A 20,901-nucleotide genomic window follows, 5' to 3' on the forward strand; every position below is an offset into this window, starting at 1 on the left:
TTCAAACAGGACCTGCAGCTCCAGCAGGCAGCATCTGGGCACTGCACTCATTCCCTATTGTTCTGACAGCCAGACCTTTGAGGATCCGCAGAGCTGGTGGCCTGATAGGAAGTCACACGATTTCAGAAGAGCCTGCCAGGTTTTGACCATATGAATTATCTGTCTAGTTTCTGAGGCTGCCTCTGGAGTTGACCCCACAGGGGATAGCTGAAGTAGTCATCATCTGCCCCGATCATGCTGCGTAGCTGAGGAGGGTGGAGTAAGCTAAAAGCAAACTCTGCCCACAGGGAAGACAACATATGCCTGATAACTTGGAGTTAAGCCCACAAATTCCAGAACTCTTTTGAAATTTCTGATTATGTGGCCAAAGTCTGGGAAATGTTTGGGTCTACTTGGCTCTGAGAAAACACATTCTCTTTCAAGAATCTGGTAGAACCAAGGATGGGAGCCATCACCAGTGACGTAAACTGGAAGTCAGGATTTAGAGCTGTCCTGATTGAATGGACATCCCACAAAGTTCCAGCCTTCAACAAATACTAGTTGAATGAATAAATCCCTATTCTCAAGTATTTGATCAGCCACCAACCCTGGACTGCTAACTAGATGAATAAAAGAAGGTTCCAAAAACATCATCAAACAACAAATGATAGTATGAGGAAAGTTATTTATAACATATAAGACAACATATATCTCTAACATTCAAAGAACTCCTACAATTTAATAATTTAAAAAAACTGAGAAAAGGTTATGAACAGGAAATTCACAGAAGAGGAAACCAGAATGGCTAGTAAATACATGAAAAGGGCCAGGCGTGGTGCCTGTTATCCCAACACTTTGGGAGACCAAGGCGGGCAGATCACTTGGGCCCAGGAGTGCGAGACCAACCTGGCCATCAAGGCAAAACCCCATCTCTACCAAAAGCACAAAAATGAGCCAGGTAACAAAAATTAGCCAAGTATGGTGGCATGTGCCAGTGGTGCCAGCTACTTGGGGGGCTGAGGTGGGAGGATCACTTGAGCCCGGGAAGCAGAGATTGCAGTGAGCCAAGATCACACTATTGCACGCCAGTCTGAGTGACAGAGTGAGACCTTGCCTCAACAAACAAACAAACAACAACAGCAAAAAAAGAAAAACTTTCAACTTTTCCAGCAATCAGGAAAACACATACGAAAATAATGCACCCATGATCTCGTGTAATTCTTCCAATAACCTGGGAGGTAGATTATTTTGTAACTAAGAATATTAAAGTTTAGAGAAGTTTTAATTCAACCAGTAATTGACAGAGCTGCCACTTGAACATAAACCTGGATAATAATGAAGTCTATGTTTATTCTAACTTGCTGCTCTAGTCGAATATTTGTGTAGTGACTCAGGTCCTTTTGGGCAAGTCGCTTAACTCTTAAAACTCAGTTTTCTCATCTGTAAAATGGGAGTCATAAAAGTACCATCACATAAGGTTACTGTGAGAATTCAATGAGATAATACATACAAAATTCTCAGAATAGTGCTAATACTCAACTATCTGATTCATTCATTCAAGAAGTATTTATGGAACTCATACCCTGGTCAGGTACTGCTCTAGACTTTGGAAATACAGCAGTGAACCAAAGTACCCCTGCCCTCAGGGGACTTGGAGGAGACAGAGTATAAAAGAGATAAATAAACAAAAAATAGTAGGACAGACACGGTGGCTCATGTCTGCAATCCCAGCACTTTGGGAGGCCAAGGCGGGCGGATCACTTGAAGCCAGGAGATCGACACCATCCTAGCCAACATGGTGAAATCCTGTCTCTACTAAAAATACAAAAATTAGCCAGGCATGGCAGCGCATATCTGTAGTCCCAGCTACTTGGGAGGCTGAGGCAGGATAATTGCTTGAACCCAGGAGGTAGAGGTTGCAATGAGCCAAGATCATGCCACTGCACTCCAGCCGGGGCGATAGAGCAAGACTCAGACTCAAATAAATAAATAAATAAATGTGTATATGTGTATATATACATAGTATATTGGATCGTGATAAATGCTGAGGAGAAAAATCAAGCAGGAAAGACAGTGGAGGGAGTTGAGATTTTAGAGAGGTGAGGTGATATTTGAATGAGGAGCTGAGAGAAGTGAGGAAGTAAGTCATTCACATATCTGGAAAAAAAAGCATTCCTGGCAGAGAAATCCTAAGGAAGGTTTAAGGAACAGAGAAAAAGGCCAGTGTGAGTGAGGAGGGTTTGGAGAGATGTGTGGTAAGCAGCTAACAGCAGAGATGATGGGGGCCCTACGGGGACTGTCTGTACTTTGCACTTTGCCTTTACCCTGAGAGAAAAGGGAACCCACTGGAGGACTGTGGGGAGTGAGATAATCTGGCTCATATTTTAAAAGGATCACTCAGGTGGTAGTGTTGAGAATATACTGAAAGAAGACAGGACTCCTCTGCCAGAAGCCCAGTCAGAAGGTCTTGCAAGAATCCAGGGACAAAATGATAGTGGGTTGGACCAGGGTAGTCAGATTCTATATATATTTTTAAAACAGAACCAAGAATTTGCTGAAGGCTTAGCTGTGGGGTGTGAGACAATGCAAGGAGTTATGGGTGACTCCAAGGTTTTGGCCCAAGTAACTGGAAGAACGAAGTTGCAGTTCTTTACAGAGAAAAGTGTCCAGAACAGAGGTTTCCCGACTACAGGCACTGCAGAAAAACGAGAAATTTAAGGTACTCTGGCCAATCAGAAAGGCAAGTGGGGTGGTTGACATCAGGAAAGTGCATTGGTCACTGTGTTTCAGGGCAGGATTTCAATCCCTGGGAGGCAGGCTGATAAAAACAAGGCACAGGGAAACGAGGCAGGTTACCATGGGATTCTGGCATGCAGGAGCCAGACAAGAGTCCAGTTATCAGAGCTGAGGCACAAGGCCAGCAATGGTGACTTGAGGCCAAATTACAGAGTGTGAGGCAGCCTCAGTCCTTCTGCCTCAGTTCAGGCTGGGTCCTAGAGACGGGTGAGAGGCTGACTAGTCAGGTTCAAGAGGCCCCAGGAGACCCAGGGAAAAAGGTTACAGGGGCCAGAAACCAGACAGACCCAGCTCCGTCTGCACTCCACCATACTACCAGGGTAATCTTGGCATATTACTGGCTGATTCTATGCCTTTAACAAATCACTATGTGAAAGGTCCAGATGTGCAGATGTATGAGCCCCTCAAAAATGGGGCACCATTTGTACGTGTCTGAGATCTTGGTTGGGGGGTGGGGGAACCAGGCCCTGAGATAGGAAGGGGGTGTGCTAGTTTGTCATAAGACTGTAAAACAAAAGCAAGAAACATTCTGGGGACCAGATGGGAGACAAATGCAACTACCACCACCTCCCTGTTAGCAAATGGAGAGAAAGCAACCTCAAGGGTAATAGCTCAAAACGTGGGGGAGAGAGAAGCTGCTCCCAGACTGTGAGGGGGTGCTGGCTGGGTAGGCAGTCCTACTTAGAAGTACAGGGTTAGGCCGGGCGCAGTGGCTCACGCCTGTAATCCCAGCACTTTGGGAGGCCGAGACAGGAGGATCACAAGGTCAGGAGATCGAGACCATCCTGGCTAACACGGTGAAACCCCATCTCTACTAAAAATACAAAAAACTAGCCGGGTGCGGTGGCTGGCGCCTGTAGTCCCAGCTACACGAGAGGCTGAGGCAGGAGAATGGCGTGAACCCAGGAGGCGGAGCTTGCAGTGAGCCAAGATTGCGCCACTGCACTCCAGCCTGGGCGACAGAGCGAGACTCTGTCTCAAAAAAAAAAAAAAAAAGAAGTACAAGGTTAAGGAAAGACGCTAAGCTAAACTTGTGATTGTTCTAAGCTAAATTTGCTAAGTTTGTTCGCAGACTCCCAGACACTGATTAAATTGTTTTCTACACATTTTCTTCCCTAGCTAGAGTTATAAGACATTCCGGCCAAAGAGAACTTTTAAAATTAAAGCAAGTAAGGGGCAAACATCTGTAGAAGCTCGGTCTGATAATTTGATTAATATATTTATTTTTCATATTTTATTATAAAGATATATATATGTATATATATATAAAACCATGCAGTGATTTATTATAAAGAGAATAATTCCAGTGGTTGGCACTAAAAATGAAATTAGATTTATTTTCTAGAAATGACAGATCAACACATACTATTAAGCAATTAGAAAGTAGTCATTGAGGCCAGGCGCGGTGGCTCAAGCCTGTAATCCCAGCACTTTGGGAGGCTGAGACGGGCGGATCACGAGGTCAGGAGATCGAGACCATCCTGGCTAACACGGTGAAACCCCGTCTCTACTAAAACCTACAAAAAACTAGCCGGGCGACGTGGCGGGCGCCTGTAGTCCCAGCTACTTGGGAGGCTGAGGCAGGAGAATGGCGTAAACCCAGGAGGCGGAGCTTGCAGTGAGCTGAGATCTGGCCATTGCACTCCAGCCTGGGCAGCAGAGCGAGACTCCATCTCAAAAAAAAAAGAAAGTAGTCATTGGAAAGTAGTAGACCGTTGTAAACCTTCTATTTTAATATGAAAGTATCTATATCAGCTCTCGGTATTTTCTTGAGTCATATTTCTCTGATGGCTGTAGATTTTCTGTGCATAATTGTATACCATAAATTAATGGCCCTTTTGATTTTCACAAAAGTTGTCCATTTTCAAACAAATTAGGTTTTTAAGTCAATATATGAGAGGTATTCCACAGAGATCCATGAAGCCCCAAGGAAACATTTGCTAGGCAGCCTTGGTCACTCACCAGCCTCTAGGCCGGTGTGATTACATTTTGTGCTTCAGTAAATATGCAAACTACTTTATGTCATGAACTTTGGAGTCATTCTTGAATAGTCAACACACACTTGCAAAGTCAGATCTGAAAAAGCTAAGGATTTCCTGTCCTTAAGGTAATAAATATCCAAATCCATCAGTGTCAGAAGTTTTGCTAAGGTAAATATCATTGCCAAAAAGTAATGAAACCACATGTATTAACAACCTTGGCAATATTTCTACCCTTTGATTTCAGAATTCTACTTGTAGAAATCTATGATCACAAATATGGATGACTCATACATAAAAGTGTTTATCATCATATTATTCATAAAGAAAAATCAGAATCAACTAAAATGCCCAATGTTGGGGAAATGCTCGTAAATTGTAAGTCATATATGATGAAATATTATTTAGCTATTAAAATTATACTTAAAGTATTTTAATGACATAGGGAAATAATTATTGCATAATGGTTCAAAAAGAAAAAAATAATATAAATATGAAGAGTGATACCACCTGTATAAAGATACATGAAAAATAAACTTAACATTAAAATGGTAATCTCTAGTTGATGAAATATGGCTCATTTTTTTCTGTTCCTTTTTAATGTTTACATATTTTCCAAATTTTACACAGTGAGCACATATTATTTTTATAATGAAAAACAAAGAATTAAGGACCAAGCTATAAACAAATGCAATGTATTTTCCTGAATGTAAAGGTTTAAAAATGGAAGCTAAAAAAGAAAAAGAGGCCAGGCATGGTGGCTCACACCTGAAATCCCAGCACTTTGGGAGGCCGAGGCAGGCTGATCACTTGAGGTCAGGAGTTTGGGACCAGGCTGATCAACACGGTGACACCCCGTCTCTACTAAAAATACAAAAATTGACTGGGCGTGGTGGTATGTGCCTATAATCCTAGCTACTCAGGAGGCTGGGGCAGGAGAATCACTTGAACCTGGGAGGTGGAGGTTGCAGTTAGCCACGATCACGCCACTGCACTCTAGCCTAGGTGACAGAGTGAGACTCTGTTTCGAAAATAAAAAATAAAAGAAAAAGAACACTAGAGTTAACATCTTTGTGTTATAATTATTGTATATCCATCTCGTCCATCACACTCGATTATAAGCTTCTTAAACTGATACTGTCTGAATTTTCTTCACAAACCCAATAATATCTTACTCATAAAGGCACTCGATAAATACTTATTAATGAATAAATTCGGGCAAGTTACAGTAGCTGCTTAATATAATAAAAAGTGATTTTAATAGTCACAACAAGTGTTTCCTGGCATCTATATATGTTTAGGCAAGATAAGAACAGTTGGGCTTTGGGGGATAATGACACTTTGGTCTGGGCAATCAACTAAAAAGGGGGGCTGCCACATTGAAGAGCACGAGTGGTACCTTCTGCAGCAGAAATAACAGCACCCCAAGGCCAGCAACACTCAAGTTTGTTTTCTGCCCCCACACAAAGCACTCACCTTTCACATGTGCATCCCCCACCCCCATATCCCAACAGCTGTAGATACAGCCAGAGTATGGTCAATCCTAGAAGGGCAGGGCTGTCTCCTCCAGGCACTCTCCCACTTCTCACAATAGAAGTGAAGAGCAACACTGTCAGGGTGGGGATACCCTTGATGTAACCCTAATTATTTTTAAAAATAATTCCTAACCATTGGTACTTTATTAGTAAGAAACATAACTTGTAACCTGACTCACAGTGGAGTACAACACTCTGGTGTGGGAGGATCCCTGGTTGAGAGCTGCTGCAGTAACAACAAAGCATTTATTGTACTAGGCGCTTCACACATATTATCCGATTTCATCCTCACCAGGTCCTGTGAAGTAGGTACTATTAACACTCCTAGTTTACAAATATAGAAACGGGACTTGGACTTATATAGGTAAGTAGCAGTGCTAGAACTCAAACCCAGGCTAATGCCCAAGCCTGTGCTGTAGTTATGGCAGCAGAGGTGTCAGCAATGGCAGAGGGAATTACAGCAGTGGAAGCAGGAGCAGTAGGAACAATTAAAATAAGAGGAAACACCTTGGCTGGGCGTGGTGGCTCACGCCTGTAATCCCAGCACTTTGGGAGGCTGATGTGGGTGGATTACCTGAGGTCAGGAGTTCGAGATCAGCCTGGCCAACGTCGTGAAACCCCATCTCTACTAAAAATACAAAAATTAGCTGGGCATGGTGGCACATGCCTATAATCCCAGCTACTGAGGAGGCTGAGGCAAGAGAATTGCTTGAGCCCGGGAGACAGAGGTTGCAGTGAGCCAAGATCATGTCACTGCACTCCAGCCTGGGTGACAAAGCAAGACTGTCTCAAAAAAAAAAAAAAAAAAAAAAAAGAGGAAACACCTCTAATGCCTTGTGCCAACCGTTGTTCTAAGGGCATTATATGTAACAACTCATTTATTCTTCTCAACAAAACTCTGATATTGGCATTATAACTATGCCCGTTTTACAGGTGAGAAAAATGAGGCAAAGAGATGCTAAGTGATTTGCCCAAGGTCACACAGCGAGAAAGTGGTAGAGGCCACATTTGCATTCAGAGTGTGACCCTTTTGCCCATCACACTATGCAGCCTCTGTACTGCCCTAAAGCTTTTGCCATATTTTAAGGCAAAGTATATGTTGTCACTTTAGTACTTGTGGTATTTCTTTTCAAGTAGATCACTGGCTTCATCCCATGGATAGACTTCTGAGGAAACATTCCCATCTCTTCCAACTTCTCTGGCATGAAAATTTTCAATTAATGGAATCTGATTCAGTCTTTTAAAACACTACCTGGAAGGGGATTTTAAAGATCTCAAGTATCCATGCTGTCTCTGCCCCTCCACTGCATGAACGATTGAGAGCACGTGGGAGGCAGAACGAAAATGGCAATATTCCAGTTCTCTTGCTCAAGTTCTCATGGGTACAGATGTTCCTAATTCAGTGTGTGGGACCAATGTTTCCCCACCCCTTCTATAATTTCAAACAAAGACTTTATCCTAGATGATTAAAGATTCATGAGTTGTCTATACTTTTCTCTCTCATTCTATAAGACTTCTATTCAACATGTATGGCTAGATAAAAAGGAAGGGAAAAATGATTCAAATATGGATTAAAAATACAACAACCATATTCTTGGTCACAGCTCCTATTTCGGGACAGATGCACATTCCAAAACTATTAAGTAACCCCCTAACTCTCTGTGCTTCTCCTTAGGCAGAATAGAAGGATATGCTGCTGGAAGTCAAAATCAAAGGCAAACCAGTGAGTACATCACACATAGACACAGTATAAAAATCAGAGTTGCAAAGTGCATGTAGTTTAGGAGGTACAAACTCTTAAAAAGAATTCAGACAAGGTCAGAAAAATGTCAATCTCTGAAAAAGAAAATAAGAAACAACATAAAATAGATGATATTAGTAATCAGTTAAAATCTTTCTCAGAAATAATTCATGCTAAAATAATTTATAAATGTGGTCTTCTTAATCTCATGCAGAAGCCCAAGGTCACTGCCCTGCCTCATTATATCTAATAGTATTTGGATAAAAGCAGACTGTCTCATGGCTGGCAGAGAGCATGCTGTACCAAGAGTAGGGCTGGCTAAGGGAAGAAAATATAACATTATAACCTTGGGAACAAAATTCCCTCTCACTTTAAAGTTCTGAGCAAATAACTATGCCACAAACTATGAAGAATGACTATACATGATCAGAATTTAGTTAGATGCTTGGGAAGGAATCAGTTTTCTTTACACCCCAGTTCCCTTAACACACTCCAGCTCCAAAACCCCTTGGTCAAAGCCTCATGCCTCCTCTTAGCTAAGTTTATCCTATGGATAATTATTATAATCCTCATTCACATACAAAAACTAGGCTGAGATGGTTGAGGAAATGCCCAAATCATAGATCAAAAGAGTGGCAGAACCAGGACTCAAACCCAGGTTTGCCTGCTGCCCGAGCTCATCTTTATCACACCACAGCTCATCCTGGGGAGTACGAAAGGAAGCAGAGTTTCCACAAGTCACTGCCCATACTCCAGGAGACAAAAGAACTAGATGAGAGGTGATTAGGAACAATGAGCAGCTGGGAGCTGACCACAGAAACAGAGACAGAATTTCTGAAGACCATTAGATGACACAAGAAGCTACTTTGAGATCTCTGTGGAGACTCTCTGATCTGTGACTCAAGACAGAACCATTTTGGAACAGTCTCTGAGATTCCAAGGTCATTTGTGGCTTAAAGCAGAGCAGCCTTCTTCACTGAGGGGCAGTGGCCAGATGCAGGCTGCTCAGGCCACAGTGCTGGACACAGAATTGATGCTGTTAAACGAGGACTAACTGGGCTGCTGACTTCTGTGGAAGGGCCAATTTCTTTGCTTCTAGGTGTCCTGAGCCTAATACAGACCTGCTGCCACAGCAGGTGCTTGGGAAACATTTGCCAAATCAATTATTTATTAATCAATTAATGAAGAGTGAAAAAGAAAAGTAGTTAACACCACTCTTAGAGTAGGGAGGGAGCAGGAGAACACGACACCCGACACCCTCACAGGGGCAGTCTGTTCCTTTAGAAGACGTGTGTGTGTGTGTGTGTGTGTGGTGTGTGTGTGTGTGTGTGTGTGCGCGCGTGTGTGTGTGTGTGCGCGTGCGTGCGCGCGTGTGCGTGTGCGCGTGCGCGTGCGTGTGCGTGTGTGTGTGTAATGTAATGTAAGGGTGCGCCTACCACACAGCCTTTCGGAGGAACTGCCACATTTTACAGTGAGAAATTCTGGCCGGGCGCGGTGGCTCAAGCCTGTAATCCCAGCACTTTGGGAGGCCGAGACGGGCGGATCACGAGGTCAGGAGATCGAGACCATCCTGGCTAACACAGTGAAACCCCGTCTCTACTAAAAATACAAAAACTAGCCGGGTGAGGTGGCGGGCGCCTGTAGTCCCAGCTACTCGGGAGGCTGAGGCAGGAGAATGGCGTAAACCCGGAGGCGGAGCTTGCAGTGAGCTGAGATCCGGCCACTGCACTCCAGTCCGGGCGACAGAGCGAGACTCCGCCTCAAAAAAAAAAAAAAAAAAAAAAAAAAAGAGAAATTCTACCAAACGGAGATCTGATTTTGTGGGCATCCTTCTTTGAAATGCATGAACTCAGAGCAGTTAAGTGGAGGTTCAAAGTTTTTGATATGAACTTAATCAGGGTGCTTTGTTTACCACTCAAATAAACACTTCAGCCAAGGCACAGAAATCTGATGGGTTGATAAAGACAAGCAGGGAAGGGAAGATTACTATAGAGCCCTGGACTCTTAGGGGAAGGTGAGGACTTAATTCCGTGCTGAAACTGGGACCTAGAACGCAGCACGAGAATGCCTACCTCCTCCAAGAACTCTCCCACTTCTCAAAATAGGGGGCAGTGCTCTCCAGTTCGGTGGCCACCCGCCACATGTGGCTCCTGAGCACTTGAAAAGTGGCTTACTCAACCAAGAAACTGAATTTTTAATTGCATTTAATCTTAATTAATTTAAATGGAAATAGCCACAAATGACTAGTGACTAACATATTGGACAGCAGAGGTGAGGGGGAGACAGTAAGAAGAGCACAGAAAAAAAGAGGTAGGAAGTGATAAAGACAAACTTCCTACTTCACAATTGTTCCTAAGCACTATTTGTATTACTATACTACTGACTTTTGCTTAGTACTTTAGTTTCCAGAGATATGCATTTATTCTGCATTCATTAGATCCTTATGAACAACTCTATCAAGTAACTGTCATTATCATCACTTATAGATGAGATTCAGAGAATTCTGTGATTTACCTAAGGAAACTCAGTTGAGGGGAGTCTAATCACGTAACCCCAACACTGTCCAAATGGCATGAAGAAACCTCACCTCTTCCTTTCAGAAAAAGGAAGTAGAGGGCGGATGGATGCTTTGTTTATCTCATCGTTCTGCCCTATACAATCTGAAAATATTTAATGAGAATCAGCCTCTCTTGTTTCATTCCGTTAAGCTTCTCACCTGCTTGGAATTGAGCTCCTTAGCATTATTAGGAGTGCTCCCTGGGCAACAGGACAGGCAGAGCTGATCCTTCCCTCCAAACCTGTTTCTGCTCCCCTTTCCCAGGCTTGCACCCTCAGTAAGGGGAGCAGGAGCCCTGAGAGGTTGGCTTCTATGGAAAGCAAAGGGGTTCTGGATTATGCATGGTGGTACCAATATGCTACTTTATATTACCTTGAAATAACAACAACAACAAAAAAAGCAGGTCTTGAGATCTGACATGCATATATGCACACATAACTGGATTATGTACATAAGGACAAATGAGATTTCAAAGGCTGCTAAAAGGCTGCTTGAGGATTAAAGGGGACAATAGCAACAGCAAAGATATTTCAAATAACTCCATGACAGTGCCATTTGCCTGTTTAACCTTGTGCTAAGTTACTAAAACATTTTCCACAATTTTCCATTAGATACATTTTATAGACTCAAAAACAAAACAAATAAAAAAAAAAAACAGGTAAAGGAATATAAGGGAAATGTAATTTTTTTTTGAGACGGAGTTTCATTCTTGTTGCCCAGGCTGGAGTGCGATGGCGTGATCTTGGCACACTGCAAACCTCCACCTCCTGGGTTCAAGCGATTCTCCTGCCTCAGCCTCCCAAGTAGGTGGGATTACAGGCATGTACCACCATGCCCGGCTAATTTTGTATTTTTAGTAGAGACAGGGTTTCTCCATGTTGGTCAGGCTGGTCTCGAACTCCCAACCTCAGGTGATCTGCCCGCCTCGGCCTCCCAAAGTGCTGGGATTACAGGTGTGAGCCACTGCACCCAGCTGATTTTTAAATATTTAATACAAACTTACAAATGTAAGTCATCCTAGGCCAAGAGTTCTTGACAAGATCAAAATTTAAGCAAAAATGAGTGTAAACTGTTTGAAATTTTCCCTAAAAAAACTTTTTTAAAAGAAGTGAACAAGGCCTTGTGTTGTGGCTCACACCTGTAATCCCAGCACTTTGGGAGGCCACAGCAGGCAAATCACCTGAGGTCAGGAGTTCAAGACTGGCATGACCAACATGGTGAAACCCCGTCTCTATTAAAAATACAAAAAATGAGCCAGGCATGGTGGCAGGCGCCTGTAGTCTCAGCTACTCAGGAGGCTGAGGCAGCAGAATCGCTTGAATCTGGGAGGCGGAGGTTGCAGTGAGCTGAGATCACACTTCTGCACTCCAGCCTGGGTGACAGAGCAAGACCTGCCTCAAAATAAATAAATAAATAAATAAATAAATAAGTGAATAAGAGCATGTATACACATTTACATATTTTCCTCAGGAGGGATCCAAGGCATTCCTCAGATTTTCAAAGTGAAGGCATTCTTTTAGCCCTTCATTATCTTTCTCCAACTCCTGGACTCAAGCAATCTGCCTGCCTCAGCCTCCCAAAGTGCTAGGATTACAGGCGTGAGCCATGGTACCCAGCCTGCCTGATAGTATATCTAATAGTTATTAAAAAGGCTTTAAAATTTTTTTCAAATACCTGGATTTTTAAATTTAAATTTAAGTATTAATTACAATTTTATTAATTATGTTCAGATTCGATTTCTCCTTTTTTAATTTACTGAGAATTTATTTGGCCTAATATATGATCAATTTACACTATACACACACACATACACACACACACCATGAACAAAGAGTGAAAACAACCCAAATAACAAGGGAGCAGTTAAACTGTGGCATATCCATGTGACAGAAGAGCATATAGTCACTAGAAATAATGTTTCTGAAAACCATTGAACACATATGGGAAAATATTCCCGAACAGAAAGAAGGAAAATACAAAACTATACATGCATATGAGGCTGATTTTGTTAAAAAATATTTATAGTCACTGCAAAACTTTGAAAGAAAAGGCCAAATGGTGAACAAAGAAGTAACCAGCATTCTGTAATAAGCAAGTGTTACATTTATAATTAGAAAAAGAAGTATTGCTTTTAAAATGAGCCTAGAAATATCTAGAAAGATATCTTACCTTTTTAGCGAATCAACTCTAGAGCATAAATTTTGGTATACAGTAATTCGGATTTGTTAATGGTATCACTCTTTATTATCTTCATTTTGAATATTGGCTCAGTCATAGTGAGTTAAAAATCTACAATTGTGCTATTGTCGAATTCTCCTCATTTATTGGAGTTTTTCCTTTTTGCAATTTGTTGCTATGTTGTTTCATCATGTGAAAGTCATATAATGCTATGACAATTACCATCTACATAGAGAGCTTAACACAGTGTCTGGTACATAGCACATACTCAATAAATGTCAGTTGTGGTTAGCAGAGGTATTTTGAGATTAATACTGCTACCTAGGTTTTCTTTTGTTTAACTGATGTATCTTTTTGCCAATCTTTTTTTTTCTTTAAAGAACCTTATGAAAATTTGAAAGGAAATGCAGTAAAAGAAAACCATGGAAACGGAACTGGAAGTCAAAGACTTGATTTTTAAGTCCTGGTTCTCTTACTTACTTGCTATGCAAACTCTGGGCCTCATTATACTACTCATATTGATAGTGGGCCCCAGGAAACCCACCTTGCTGGACCTGGCCTGCCAGGCCTTTGCAAACTGCTTTGCTACAAGGGCTTCTTCCCTTGACCATCAGATTGTTCCCTAAATTAGAACTTAAAAGCCCTCAGTTATAAACGACATGATACAATTTTGTTAAAGTGTAGTTAATAGAGATGTAAAAAGTGCAATTAGTTTTTAATGATATGATTTGAAAGGACTAGGGTAGGTTATATAAAGGATATGAGGCTGGGAGTGGTGGCTCACACCTGTAATCCTAGCACTTTGGGAGGCCACAGTGGGTGGATCGCTTGAGCTCAGGAGTTCGAGACCAGCTTGGGCAACATAGTGAAACTCTATCTCTACAAAAATACAAAAACTGGCCGGGTGTGGTGGCTTGCGCCTGTACTCTCAGCTACCTGGGGGGCTGAGACAGGAGGACCCCTTGAGCCCAGGAGGTGGAGGTTGCAGTGAGCCAAGATCACATCACTGCTCTCCAGCTGGGCGACTGTTTTGAGACCTTGTCTCAAATATAAAAAAAAAAAAAGGGATATGAAAAGCTACAACTATACCTACAAACCCCTACACAGAGAGAAGCCCTTTGTCCCTCTCTCTACAGCTGCCTGACAAGCCACTCAGTCAACATGTGCCCTAGCTGTTACACAGGCTAGAACATGCTATCCCTCCACTGAGCAGAAGAGACAGCTCTAGCCCTCGCTCTCAGAGGAGGTAACGCCCACTTCCTCCTCTCTGCCCTCAGTGTATATGTGCCAGGCCCTGCCTAGAGACATGAGGGCTGTAACCCTGGCCATCTCTTGACTGATGATCTGCCCCTTGCTAAAGATTATCAGAAGGCAGGCTGAAAAGCTGGCTTTTGTTTACTCATCTGATAAGTCTATTTCTTAGCATAAGGGCTCATTGGGTTAGAAAAAAAGAATGCACTTTGAGATCCTCCATTAGGATAGAAAATTGGTCTTTACCATATTAAAATAGTACTACACTTACCAACCAATGTTGTAGTAAGAGGATGAAGTAAAATAACAAATATGAAAGCATTTTGTAAACTCCAAGGTGATTTACAAACATAAAAGGAGTAGACAGGAAGAACAAGTTCAACATATCTATAGTACATCATGATTGCTAAAGTTAATAACAATGTGTCATATATTTTCAAATTGCTAAAAGAGCAGATTCTCACCACAAAAGAAATGATAATGATGTGAGAGGATGCATATGTTTGTCTGATTAGCCATTCCACAATGTATACATTTATCAAAACATTATATTGTATACCATACATACATACAATTTTGTCAATCAAAAATACATAAATATAATAAAAATAAAAGGAGGATTGTATATAAAAAAGTGATTATAAGCAACTGAACTTCAATAAAAATCTGTGTTTCTGTACCACATTCACGGAAGACTCCCTATTACCAAGAGGTCAGTTATCCCCAACCTACCTATAGACTCAATGCAATCCTATTTAAAATCCTAGCAGGTGTTGGCCAGGCGCAGTGGCTCACACCTGTAATCCCAGCACTTTGGGAAGCCGAGGCGGGTGGATTACAGGTTCAGGAGATCAAGACCATCCTGGCTAATACTGTGAAACCCCATCTCTACCAAAAATACAAAAAAATTAGCCGGACGTGGTGGCGGGCGTCTGTAGTCCCAGCTACTTGGGAGGCTGAGGCAGGAGAATGGCATGAACCCGGGGGGCAGAGCTTGCAGTGAGTGGAGATCACGCCACTGCACTCCAGCCTGGGCAACAGAGCGAGACCCTGTCTCAAAAAAAATCCTAGCAGGTTTTTTGTAGATATTAACAAGCTGATTCTAAAACATTATGAATAAGCAAAGGAACTAAAATAAGCAAAACAGCTTCAAAAAAGAACAAAGAGGACTCTCATTACCTAATTCTGAGCCTCGCCATAAAGGTACAGTAATCAAGACAGTGTGATATTAGCAAAATGATAGACAATGAAACCAATGACACAGAAGATAAGAGTCCAGAAATAGACCCACATGTATATGGTCAATTGATTTTCAACAAAGGCACCAAGGCATTTCAATAGAGAAAAGAAAGTCTTCATCAAATGGTGCTAGAACAATTTAATATCCCCAAGCAAAATGAGTGAGCCTCAAACCCACACCCTATACCACACAAAAAAATTAACTCGTAATTTACTTAAGTGTAAAACACAGAGCTATAAAACTAATAGAGAAATACACAGGAAAAAAACCTTTGGGAACTTGAGTTAGGTGAAGAACTCTTATTAATAGATAAAACAAAAGCACAAATCATGAAATAACACAATTGATAAACTAGACTTCAAAATTTAAAACTTCTAGTCTTTGAGACTATTGAGAAAATGAAAAAACAAGCCACAAACTGGGGGAAAATATTTGCAAAATACATACCTGATAAAGAACTGGTATCCAGAATTTATAAACAACTCTCACAACTGATTAAGAAAATTAACAACTCAATGTAAAAACTAGACAAGGCCAGGCGTGGTGGCTCATGCTTGTAATCCCAGCACTTTTGGGAGGCCGAGGCAGGCAGATCACAAAGTCAGGAGATTGAGACCATCCTGGCTAACACAGTGAAACCCCATCTCTACTAAAAATACAAAAAAAATTAGCCGGGCATGGTGGCGGGTGTCTGTAGTCCCAGGTACTCAGGAGGCTGAGGCAGGAGAATGGCATGAACCCAAGAGGCGGAGCTTGCAGTGAGCCAAGATCATGCCACTGCACTCCAGCCTGGACAACAGAGCAAGACTCCATCTCAAAAAAAATAAAAAATAAAAATAAAAACTAGACACAAGATTTGAACGCTTCATCAAAGAAGATATAAGGATCACAAATAAGCATACACAAAATTTTCAACATCATTAGTAATCATTAGGAAAATGCAATTAAAACTACAATGAGACCTGGCTGGGTGGCTCATGCCTACAATCCCAGCACTTTGGGAGGCCGAGGCAGGTAGATTACCTGAGATCAGAAGTTCGAGACCAGCCTGGCCAACATGGTGAAACTCCGTCTTTACTAAAAATACAAAAAATTAGCCGGGTGTGGTGGTGCATGCCTGTGATCCCAGCTATTTAAGGCAGGAGAATCGCTTGAACCGAGGTGGAGGTTGCAGTGAGCCGAGATTGTGCCCCTGCACTCTAGCCTGGGTGACAGAGCGAGACTCTGTCTCAAAAACAAACAAACAAACAAACAAAAACACCACAATGAGATACCACTACACAGGTACTAGAATTAATAAATTTTTTTTAAACAAATGTTTAGGGTAAAGTGAGAGCACGTTTATTAGGAAAGTAAAGAAATAAAAGAATGGCTACTCTACTCCACAGGCAGAGCAGCCTAAAATTTTTCACTTTGAAATACTACCACTTCACACACACTAGGATGGCTACTATCAAAAAAACAAACAAAAACAGAAAGTAAGTATTGGTGAGGATGTGGAAAAAATGAAACCCTTCTGTACTGTTGGTGAGAATGGAAAATGGAAATGGTACTGCTGCTATAGAAAAATAGCATGGCCATTCCTTAAAAAAATTAAAACCAGGGCCAGGCGTGGTGGCTCATGCCTATAATCCCAGCACTTTGGGAGGCCAAGGCAGGCAGATCACGAGGTCAGGAGTTCAAGACCAGTCTGGCCAAGATGGTGAAACCCCAATTTTACTAAAAATACAAAAAAGTAGCCGAGTATGGTGGCAGGCATCTGTAATCCTAGCTACTTGGGAGGCTGAGGCAGGAGAAATGCTTGAACCCAGGGAGGCGGAGGTTGCAGTGAGCCGAGATTGTGCCACTGCACTCCAGCCTGGGCGACAGAGTGAGACTCCATCGCAAAAAAAAAAAAAAAACAAAATTAGCCAGGTATGGTGGGGCACGCCTGTAATCCTAGCTACTCAGGAGGCTCAGACAGTAGAATTGCTTGAACCCAGGAGGCAGAGGTTGCAGTGAGCTGAGATCACACCACTGCACTCCAGCCTGGACAACAGAGCGAGATTCAGTCTCAAAAAAAAAAAAAAATTAAAACCAGAATTATCATATTATCCAGCAATCCTACTTCTGTGTATATACTCAAAAGAACTGAAAGCAGAGCCTTGAAGAGATTATTTGCACACCCATGTTCATAGCAGCATTATTCACAATAGCCAAGAGGTGGAGGCAACCCAAGTGTCCATTACTGGATGAATGGAACAAAATGTGGCATCCACATACAATGAAATGTTACTCAGCCTTTAAAAGGAAGGAAATCATGTCACAGACTATAACATGGGTGAACCCTGAAGATATTATACTAAGCACAAGCCAGCCACAAAAAAGACAAATAGTATAGGATCTCCCTCATATGAGGCACTTAGAATAGTCAAACTCATACAGACAGAAAGAAGAGTGGTTGCCAGAGGCTGGTGGGAAGGGAACATGGAGAATTCCTGTTGAATGGGCATAGGATTTCAGTTTTGTCAGATGAAAAAATTCTGGAGATTGGCTACACAATATGAATGTACATAATACCACTGAACTATACATTTAAAAATGGTTTTAGAAGATACCAAGAAACTACTTTTAAAAAATGGTTAAGATGGTAAATTTTATATTATGTTTTTTAACCACCATTTTTTTGAAACTCTGAAATACCAAGTGCTAGAGCAGATACAGGGTCGCTGGAACTCTCATCCCCTGCTGGTAAGAATGTGAAACAGTAGAGCCACTTTGGAGAACAGCTTGGCGGTTTCTTATAAAGCTAAAGTTAATATACACTTACTATATAATCTAGCAATTCCACTACTAGGTACTTACACAAAAACTGTATGTGAATGTTTATAGAATATTTATTCATAATTGCCAAAAGTGGAAACAACCCAAATGTCCATCAACTAACTGATGAATGGATAAATTACCTACATCCATAGAAGGGAATTCTACTCAGCAATAAAAAGAAATGAACTACTGATCAATGCAATGTAGTGGGTTAAATCATGGCCACCAAAAAAGATATGTTCAAGTCCTATCCCCCAGAACCTGTGAATATGATTTTATTTGCAAACAGAATCTTTGCGGATGTAATCAAGCAAAGGTGAGATCACGTTGGATTAGGGTAGGCCCTAAATCCAATGACTAGTTCTTTATAAGAGAAAGGAGAGGAAGATTTAGACACAGAGACACAGACAAACAATGAAGGAAGTTGTGTGATGACAGAGGCAGAGAGTACGAGCAAGTGATGCAGCTACAAGCTAAGAACTGCCGCAGTTCACGGAAGCTAGGAAGAGACAAGGAGGGATTCTTCCCCAGAGCGTTCATGGTGCTGCTGACACCATGATTTCCAACTTCTGGACTCAGAACACAAGAAAATAAATTTCTGTTGTTTTAAGGCACCAAGTTCATGGTACTTTGTTACAGCAGCCCTAGGAAACTAACACACACAACAACTCAGATGAATCTCAAATGCAATATGCTAAGTGAGAGAAAAACTCAAAAGACTATGGACATTTGATTCCACTAATAGGACAACACTGGAAGAGTCAAAACTACAGATGGTAGTTTCCAGAGGCTGAAGGTGGGGGATGGAGAATACTTACAAAGAGACACAAGGGAAACTTTTGGGGTATTGGAACTATTCTACATCTTCATTGTGGTGGTAATATAGCATAGAAATGTATACCTGAAAAAGGTATAAATTATATTGTATGTAAATCATACCTCAAAAAATTTACTTAAAAAAAAATCTGTGCTCTGGGACTCTCCTCAGTTTTTCAAGAATTTTTCGGCCGGGCGCGGTGGCTCAAGCCTGTAATCCCAGCACTTTGGGAGGCCGAGACGGGCGGATCACGAGGTCAGGAGATCGAGACCATCCTGGCTAACACAGTGAAACCCCGTCTCTACTAAAAATACAAAAACTAGCTGGGCGAGATGGCAGGCGCCTGTAGTCCCAGCTACTCTGGAGGCTGAGGCAGGAGAATGGCGTAAACCTGGGAGACGGAGCTTGCAGTGAGCTGAGATCCGGCCACTGCACTCCAGTTCGGGCGACAGAGCGAGACTCCGCCTCAAAAAAAAAAAAAAAAAAAAAAATTTTTCTCAGTTTGGAAGAGGGCTCCCATCAGCCTAATCGGGCAGAATGTGAAGATCAAAATAAAAATAACAGATTAGCTTCCTCAAGCCCACTCCAACTATGTATAGTGTACTTTCGTTCAATAAATCTGTGCTTTCATTGCTTCAAAAAATGAATAAATAAAAATAATAGATTATAATAGATTGAATAACACAGAAAATCATAAAACCATATACCGAGAGATAAAAAATTAATGTGTAGATTCAAAGTTTAATGAAGATCAGGATAAAGTATCTCCTCACAAAATATTTATTCTTTACAAAGGGGAAAAGAGTAACTTTAGAATGGGGAAGTCTGACAGACAAGCCACCTTTTTTTTTTTTTTTTTTTTTTTTTTGAGACGGAGTCTCACTCTGTCGCAGGGACTGGAGTGCAGTGGCCGGATCTCAGCTCACTGCAAGCTCCGCCTCCCGGGTTCACGCCATTCTCCTGCCTCAGCCTCCCGAGTAGCTGGGACTACAGGCGCCCGCCACCTCGCCCGGCTAGTTTTTTTGTATTTTTTAGTAGAGACGGGGTTTCACCGTGTTCGCCAGGATGGTCTCGATCTCCTGACCTCGTGATCCGCCCGTCTCGGCCTCCCAAAGTGCTGGGATTACAGGCTTGAGCCACCGCGCCCGGCCCCTTTTTTTTTTTTGAGACAGGGTCTGACTCTGTCACCCAAGCTGGAGTGCTATGGCACCATCTGAGCTCACTGAAATCTCTGCTCTGCAGGCTCAAGCAATCAATCCTCCCACTTCAGCTTACCAAGTAGCTGGGACCAGAGGCGTGCACTACCACATCTGGCCTTTTTTTGTTTTTTTTTTTTTTTGGTAGGGACAGAGTCTCGCCATGTTGCCCAGGCTGGTCTCAAACTTCTGGGCTCAAGCGATCTGCCTGCTTCAGTCTCCCAAAATGTTGGGATTACAGGCGTGAGTCACCATGGCTGGTGGACACCACCTTAATTAATAAAAGAGAACATCATCATTAATAGAACACATCAAAATCATGTGCCTAATGTGATACCATAACAGCATCACTTCTGTGTTATTCCTGCCAAAGATGCATAGTCTGAATCAAATCACAAAGATACGTTAGGCAGACCCCAACTGAGGGGTTATATCTACAAAAAAACTGGCCTGTAATCTTCAAATGTGACAGGATCACAAAAGTTAAGAGTACTTGAATTAATGTCAAAAATAAAGGGCTGAAAAGCTGTTCCAGACTGAAGGAGACTGCAGACAATAACGGGCATGTGATTCTGAACTGAATCCCTTTGCTATAGAGGACAGCAGTGGGACATTTGGTGAATGAGGTCTAAAGATCAGATTGTAATAACGGATCACTGTTAATTTTCTTATCTTGATGGCTGTATTTTGGTTATATAGAACAATGTCTTTCCTTGTAGGAAAAACACAGTGAAATATTAGGGGGTGATGGGGCATCAGGTGAGGAACTTATTCCCAAGTGAAAAAAAAGTTATGTCAGCAGGGCACAGTAGTTCATGCCTGTAATC

At 41.9% G+C, this 20,901-nt stretch overlaps 1 protein-coding gene across 6 annotated transcripts in view; it reads right to left on the minus strand.

Moving 5' to 3' along the window:
- CRTC3 (CREB regulated transcription coactivator 3) overlaps nucleotides 1–20,901 on the minus strand; it is a 121,806-nt gene that overhangs the window by 88,126 nt on the left and 12,779 nt on the right. The gene's annotated exons all lie outside the window — the stretch shown is intronic.

The sequence above is a fragment of the Trachypithecus francoisi genome, unplaced genomic scaffold, assembly GCF_009764315.1.
Source record: "Trachypithecus francoisi isolate TF-2019V2 unplaced genomic scaffold, Tfra_2.0 Lachesis_group3, whole genome shotgun sequence".
Lineage (NCBI taxonomy): Eukaryota > Metazoa > Chordata > Mammalia > Primates > Cercopithecidae > Trachypithecus > Trachypithecus francoisi.